The sequence below is a fragment of the Echinops telfairi genome, unplaced genomic scaffold (assembly GCF_000313985.2).
Source record: "Echinops telfairi isolate 266 unplaced genomic scaffold, ASM31398v2 ScPeMD7_1713;HRSCAF=2227, whole genome shotgun sequence".
NCBI lineage: Eukaryota > Metazoa > Chordata > Mammalia > Afrosoricida > Tenrecidae > Echinops > Echinops telfairi.
In genome coordinates, this window is record NW_022105611.1 from 4532952 (window position 1) to 4541222 (window position 8271).

The 8271-nt window shown below is 37.0% G+C and overlaps 1 protein-coding gene across 1 annotated transcript in view; it reads right to left on the reverse strand.

The window, feature by feature from the left end:
* TYR (tyrosinase) overlaps positions 1 to 8271 on the reverse strand; it is a 122383-nt gene that overhangs the window by 90892 nt on the left and 23220 nt on the right. The window lies entirely within an intron of this gene.

The following is an 8271-nucleotide window of genomic DNA, read 5'->3' on the forward strand; positions in this document are numbered from 1 at the left end:
CTGGTTTTTTTTCCTAAAAAAAAAAGGTAGAATCTAAAGATGCCCCCAAGGAAAAGGTGATGACTTAGTCCACACCCTATATCTTAATCCCACCCTAATCCTATCCATTAGTATAATAGAGAATACTCTCTAAAATAGGATTCTAAACACAGACTTAGAGTGTCCAGAGTTACAATACATTAAAAGGAGTTATGGCTAGAATGGCCCCATGAAGTGCCTATAACTTCCCCCCTCCGTCTTCTTGAATCTATCCAACAACAACTCTTCCTCATATAACTCTCTACTTTTTTGCTGGGTTCTATAATTTGTTGCAATGGCCACTCAGAACTTACAGAACAAAAACACTCATAATTATAGGGATTAATCAGAGAAGTTAGCAGGTTACTGCAAGCCAGGAATAGAAAGCATTAAGGGCATAGTCATTTGTATACAGCAACATCTCTCCTCAGCCAACAGTCAAGTCTCTCTGGTCCCCAGTCTCCCAGCCACATATTTACTGAGCTTCTGCCCTCATGGACCAGGAATCCCCTTCCACCCCAGAAGCCCCGGACTGCGCTGTCTCACAGCCTCAGAATCTCAATCTTCTTCTTGGGCTCTGTCTCATGGTCTCCTTGCCTCCGCCTCTGGTCTCAGTGTAACATGGCCCCTGCTGCTTCTGACACTTCAGACAGGAACCAGTGTTGTGAGATAGTTTTGAGAATTCCTTCTGTACTTCTAAAATGAATCTCTTACTCATAGAGGAATGGGGACCAAAGCTGGCCACTCCCTTGTATTAGAATTTAACACATCCAACTTTTATAGTCCCACCCAATTATTTGATGGGAGTGCTGGATCTATGAATTATTAAGTGTGGTTCTTCTAGCCAGTCTCTAACTTCCATCAAATGACCTTTTCCTGCATGGGTTGGTAACATGGTAGGGAAGATACACAAGGCTATCAATTGAAGATTGCATTGTCTAGTTTCGTGGCACATAAATGAGACGTGTCTGTTTTGATCATTGATATGCGGTATATGTGATGAATGACATTTCTACATCATGCATATAAAGGGAATGGAAACACTCCCCTTTCCTCATTTTGGTCTCTTTCTTACTGATTAAGATGAGCTCCTAGCAGTGAAAGCCACACTGTAATGGTGGCAGCCCTGAGCGATCTGCCTATCCATTGTTTTATGAAGCCATAATACATTTTAATCTATTTTAGCTTCATTATTGTAGAATTTCTAAATTAATTAATTAGTACAAATGGTTAATTCAGCATTAGTATTATACTAATGGCCTAGTGGAGTCTTGCTGGCAGAGTGGTTACGCATTGTGCTGTTAACCACAAGGTTAACTGAAACCCCAGTGGCTCCACAGGAGCAAGATGAGGGTTTCTACTCCTATAAGACTGAGTCTTAGGAACACACAGGGGCAGTTCTACTTTGTTTTGTCAGGTCACTATGTTAGAATCGACCCCATGGCAGTGAGTTGTTTTGTGTTAGTCTCGTTGTATTGTTAAATGGCCTATGGAATATGGGGAAAAATCGTGTGAGACACCATTTTGGTGTGTATGCAAGTGGTGTTTCCTAACTGATTTTACTATTGCCATAAAATTATTCTTATGGAACCTATCAATCATTTTATATTAGTAAATTACCTTCTATTTATTTAAGACCAAAAGATACTAAATCGTGTTGACAATGACCTCACAGAGAGTGATGAGCTTTAAAAACATGTGTGCTGCGATTTATAATTTACTACTGGATGAAATATGATTGGGATTAAAATTTATTGATAAGAGAACAAAATTTTAACAGTTTGAAGAAGCATTAAAATGGTATTTGACGTAGTATAAGGGAGAGGCTTTCTGCGTTTAGTAGACATTATCTTATTTGATACATCAAATCCCCTAGAGAGTGCAGGGACATCTCCACTTGGTAGATGGTAGAGAGGAGCTGTGTGCAGTGACAGGACTTCCTCACTGTCTCATGCTTTAATTGTAGTGATCCTTCTCCAAGTCGTGTGCTGTTCTTATCGCCATGTGATGAAGGGCCCGGTATCCTGTGTTTGTCTTGGATCCCACTTCTGCCACTCAGGAGTGAGCGCGTCATAGCAGATTATTTTACCTTTAGGGCAGTTTTAATTTCTTATTTTAAATAATGAGGAGAATACATGGAATTCACCTTCTGTAATAATGTTAAAAAATGTAAATTGCTAAAGACAACACATGACATTTAGTAAACTATTAGTAATTGCTGGCTATTTTTAAACTCTGATTTCTAAGGAAAAAGAGATCTATAGTACAATACCAATGCAAAACCGGAGAGAAGATCTTTTACATCTTATTGTATGATAATTTATTTTCTAAAATGCAATAAAAGTTTAATGGTATCTCCTGAGTGAAGTTAAATAACGCAGTAACTCCCTCTTTTTTATGAAGGGAATGACTTTTATCTTAACAAAAGTGTTAGTTCATAACACATTATCCTATCAGCTTCTACTGAGAATTCTCCCCAAATCAGGAAATCACTTCGATCCTCCTGAATACGACTGTGAGGACGCAGTGGCCAACTGTGCTGTTCCCTGGCGGGAAGTGGAGCAGCTCTAAAGGGATGGGCACTAGAGAGGATGTAACCCCCTCCTTTTAGGAAATGGTCAAGTACCGAGAAGGGCAGTGTGTGAGCAACTGCCTACAGCTGTCGTCGGAACGCGCTGCTCACATCGCTGTGCAGGTTGTCCGTGGTGGCGTGGGGGTTACGCGTGGGGTTGCTACCTGCAAGGTCAGCAGTTAGAAAGCACCAACGGCTCCATGGAGTACTGTTTATTGCCCTAAATGGAAACTCACAGCCGCAGTCCCTCGGAGTCAGAAGCAACAAAATGGCAGTGAGTTTGGCTTGGGGGGTAAGCTCATTTCTGTTACTAAATATTGTAGCAGCAGTAACCCAATATGACGTGTCCACTGGTGCTACCCTGAGACTCTTATAGACTGACATTTTTGAACCCGTGTCCAGATGGCCATGTATGAACTTGACTGCTGGCTCATGGACGTGTGCTATTGTGAAAAGAACTGCATTCAGCATCCGTCTAGACAAGATGTTGTTTCTTGTCCATGTTTCAATTCTTTTGGGCACATGGGGGACTTGGACAAGTTTGTGGAAAATTAAATTAAAAGCTAATGTAATTTTTACATGACCTTGTTATAGCTCCCTTTTATATCTCGGGTATGGCTCTTCTATGTTCCACTCTGAAAATCTCTCTCTCAATTTGTACATTGTCTCAACACTTTGTGTTGAGGGCTCTTTGACGAACAAAAACGTTCTTTCATGAGCTCTGCTCTATTAATTTTACTTCTGTGACTCATGCTTTTTTTTGGTCATATTTGAGGATACATCATTTTAAAGGGATACTATACCCTTAAAATTTCTTCTAAGAATTTTAAAACTTGAGTTTTCACATCTAGGCCTTGGATCCATTTTGGTGTTGTTTTTGTTTTTAATATGCTGTGAGGCATATTTCCTGATTCAGTCTTCTGCATGTGGAAATCATGGAATCATCTGCTGAAGAGACTCTTCTTTTCTTGTTGAGTAAATTAGCACTATTGTCAAAAATCTGTTGACCATCGATGTTCATAGACTTATTTATGGACTTCCAATTCTATTGCATTGATCTATGCATTTTAGACGGTCTGTGCCAATAGTATGTTTTGATATCAGAATGTGAGGGTTCTTTGCTTTCAAAGTCCTCTTCAGTGTTGCTTCAGCCATCCGGAACACATTGTTCAAACTCTTGGCTGCCAACACAACGGTGGGCAGTGTGAACACATCAGCCATTCTACAGGGCAAAGATGAGGGCGTCTACTTCCATAAGATTTATAATCTTGGAAACCTATTAGGCAGTTATACCTTGTCCAATAGGGTGACTATGAGTTGAAATAGATCTAGTTGCAGTGGGTTTGATTTAATATTGGATATTAGGTTGAAATCTTGATTTTTCTGTCTGTGTTTTGTTCTTTTTTATTATTAAAGTTTTCAGTATTGAGAACAACATAGATTCGTATGCCCTTCTAAAAGTAGTTCAGGGGGCTAGGAAGCCTTTATTCTATTTATCCCAATGGTAACACCTTGGAGGAACTACTTTAGATGATCAAAATCCAGATATTGATGTTGAAAAAGTAAATATGGATATCATTTCCATATTAACTAATCTTACATTTTTGGAATAAATATTATTCATGATGTGCCATTATTTCTATAAATTCCTTAATTATGTCTTTCTGATTTTTTTTAAGGTTTTATGATGCATATTGGTTTTTGGCTTTCTTTTAAAAAAAACAAAAAATATAGCTTTATAAAACAATTTGGTAGTTCTATGTTTTCCTTCTATTTTCTGAAAAATATTGTTAAGGATATTTGCTAAATTTTCTTCTTTATAAATTAGGTAGAACTATTCAGGGAAATCATCTGGGCCTGAAGATTCAAAAGCTGCCTTTCTCCCATGATCTTCAACTTAAGATCCAACACATTTGCATCATTTTAGATAGGAATAACCAAAGAGGCCATCAATACCTTTCTTAGTTATTGTTGTTAGCTTTTCAACTTATGTTGGTTGTGTTATCTGATTGTTGTATGTATTTTTAATTATACTAGCTTATGGTTTTTGAGGAATTGACTAATTTCATTTACATTGCCCAATTTGATAATTTCTGCGGTTTTATATTTCAGTACATTGATAGTTTTCTCTTTCTCTTTTATTCATCTTTTGAGACTACCTATTGAGTTCTATCCCTCAATTATTATATTTTCAGTATTAAAAATTCCATTTTTTCTTCTTGTATATTTTGCTCCCATTATGAAACTATTTCCTGGGTAACAGTTCTGCTTTTCTTTGTTTCAATGGTGTACATATACATTGATTAAAGCATTTACATATAAGCTACTTTAAAATCTTTATTAGATAATTCCAACATCGATGTCATCTTGGGCCATCATTAATATTTGTCAGTTGTTCACTCAAACAAAATGTCATAGCATCACATGATAACATGTTATAGCATCACGTGACATTAATATGTTATAACATATGACATATGACAACATGTTATATACCACCATGATGGCATTTTGTATGTATGCCAAGTGAAGTTTGCTTGAAACAGACATTTGGGATATTATGTTATGAGATTTTTCATAATGTTAAAACTTTCAGCATTTTGAATGTCAGTTTTTGGTATATTTGGTCAATGTTTTCTCCAAATTACTTATTCTAATATTCTCAAGAGTGTAGGGTGATTAGCATCGGTCCATTGAACAGATACTGGATTGAGAACGTAGTAGAGGAAACCTCTGTTAGACTCTGCACTGAGAAGGGAATTGATAGCACCCTTAATATGCTTGAGGTCAGATGGACTTAAAGTAGTAGGTTCAATTTTAGCATCTGTCAAACTTGTAGTGTTAAATTTTTTACACACACATAAAATAAAGCTTATGCTATGAGATAGTTGTAAGGTTTTTATTATTTAAAAATTTTACACACCACCTGGAATTCAAAAAATAATCATTTAATTACGTCATTTCTGTCTCATCTCTGGAAAATTAACATAGACATATTCATTGCTTTTTGGTTCAATGTTGCTAGCCTTTTGTATATCAAGGAATTATTTTTATTCCCTACCACTTAGAGAGCTACTTGCAAACTGAAAAGGGGCAACTCTTTACACCTTAGTGATTTTCCTGAACAGCAAATGATTTCTATACAAATGGCAAATCATTTTTCTGTCCCTGAGGCAAAGTAAACTTGGATTGAAGAAACGTATATGCCATGGAATAGCAAGTGTTTTTCAATGTCAAAATCGAATTTCCAAAGTTGGTGCTACAAAACAACCTCTCACTTTGTTACTCTGTATATCACAGGGAAATGAATGCTTTGATTCCAACAATCTTTTATAGAGAACAGGCCTGCTATATATATTGGATTATGAAATTACCTGGGCCGTTTGTTAAAACTGGGTTCCTGGGTTCCAGTTATACACTGTGACTGTGTATACCTTTCTCAATCATACTTTTGGCCAGAGAGTATTAGCAACACCAACATGATAGGATTGCTTACTTGACATATCCATCCTGATGGTCCTTAGTCACATCTAGGATCAAAATATCCTGAGCAGATAATCTTCATATAGACAATCAGTAAAATGTCTAAACCTACATTGGAACCTACATTTTCATACCTTAGTAGCTCTTCTTCCTACTGCAGGGATTCATGCGGTGCCGTGACTTCCTTAACACTAGTTGGATGTGTCTGGAGTTCATCCTGACAAAGAGCCACCTGAAGGGGTCCATTCGACATGCTCTAAGCAGTCACAAGAGAGTGAAGCCATCCAGACCTATAAGGTGGGCACTTTACTTATAAGAAAAATAGATCTGTATGTATGATCTGTACGGAGTCGTTGAGTGACGCAACCTCAGAAACCCTCTATAGGGTCAATGCAAGTCAGATTTAACTTGATGGTACTGGTTGTGTGGTAGTGGAGGAACAGTGGAAAGGAGAAAGACACTGGACAAGATGGATTGATACCTGGCTGCAACCATGAACTCAGATTTTGGAATCATGGCCAAGGATGGCTCAGGAGCAGCCAGTCTTCCGTTCGGTTGTTCATAGGGTCACTCTGAGTTGGAAAAAGCTTGATGGCAAGTTGCATAAAGCAAGGGGGGCGGTGGATATGAACTTCCCTTGGCACTTCCCCCCCAACACGGTAGAGTTACACTAGAAAATAATAACATTTTGCCAAATGTTATTACTTAAAAATAAAAGAAAAAGTCTTTTTAACTACAGTAGAATGTGGGAAATCTCAGCACTGTAGTCCCGGGAGCTCTTTTTGAGGATTTTCAATATCAAACTATTTAAAAAATAATAATAATGAAACATGATTTCTCTTTTTTTGTATTCATATCTGTGCTGATAGTGAAAAACAATATCTATGGTTATTCTTCTATTGCCTCAGCACAAATCTAATAAGTGGCAGAAAAAATACTAAGCCATTGTAACTACATACTTGCAATATAAAATAAAGTAATAAAAGAATGCTAGTTTCACTTAAGAATACCTTTGATGAAGCAATAAAAAACTTTAATTGTATTAAATCTATAACATTGAAGATAGTGTTTTGAATATTTTATTTGATAGACTGGGACTTAGCAATATAACATTTCTTCTTTATTCTAAAGCACGCCGGCCTTAAAGCATAGCATTTGGGCCATTGTTCAAGTTAAGAGCTGGACAAATCTTGTTTTCTCATGGAATGCAGTTTTTACTTAATGTACAATAAAAGCTAGACAATAGTTATGCCAACCAAGGCCTTTTCTTGAAAATGAACAAAATGAATATGCCCCTTAAAAATTGACAGTGATTTTTGTCATAATAAAATCTAGGCTTTCAAGCAAATTTGGAGATTTGTGAAAACTTGATTCCATCATTGGGAGCAAGACAGAACCCTGATACTGAATGAGTTTTCTGATGGTAACAGTTGTAATCTTAATAAATGTGATTTAAATATATATATAAATGCTTCAAAATTTGGAAAATATGCATAGCTCACCATTATTTTGCAAATGACCCATTACAAAATCATACTTAAAAACAACTTCCATTCATAAAGTGTATTTCTGGCCCTCTAGTGAATACTGACTCACAGCAGCCCTATGGGGCAGGGTTGAAGACCCTGTGAGTTTCAGAGACTGTAGCTCTTTTTGGAAGTAGAAAGCCCGTCTCTCTCCCAGAGAGGCTGATGATTTCACACTACAGACCTTGTGGATCAGAGTCCAATTTTAATGTATAAACATTAAAGGAAAGGAAAGGAAACATTTCTTGGGTAGATAGTAAATACTATCTCACCACAGCCCTGACACGTAATTATCAAGTGTAGTTTTAAAATGAAAAAGAATGTGCTAGGAACTATGTCAGATCTAGTTCGGATTACCTTCAAAGTAAATTTTCTAATCCACTTTAAAGAGCACTGAACCCAAGACTACATGCTGTTTGGAATTGCTAATTGAGGACAATCTTTTTTACCTTTTTTCTTCACTGGAGCTTCCTGGAGTATTAGGGGCTCCTACAACTCTTATCACCATCCATACATCCATCCATTGTCTCAAGTACATTTGTACATATGTTGCCATCATCGTTTTCAAAGCATTTTCTTTCTACTTGAGCCCTTGGTATCAGCTACTCATTTTTCCTCTAGCTCCCCGCTCCCTCATGAACCCTTGATAATTTACACATTATTATTTTTTCA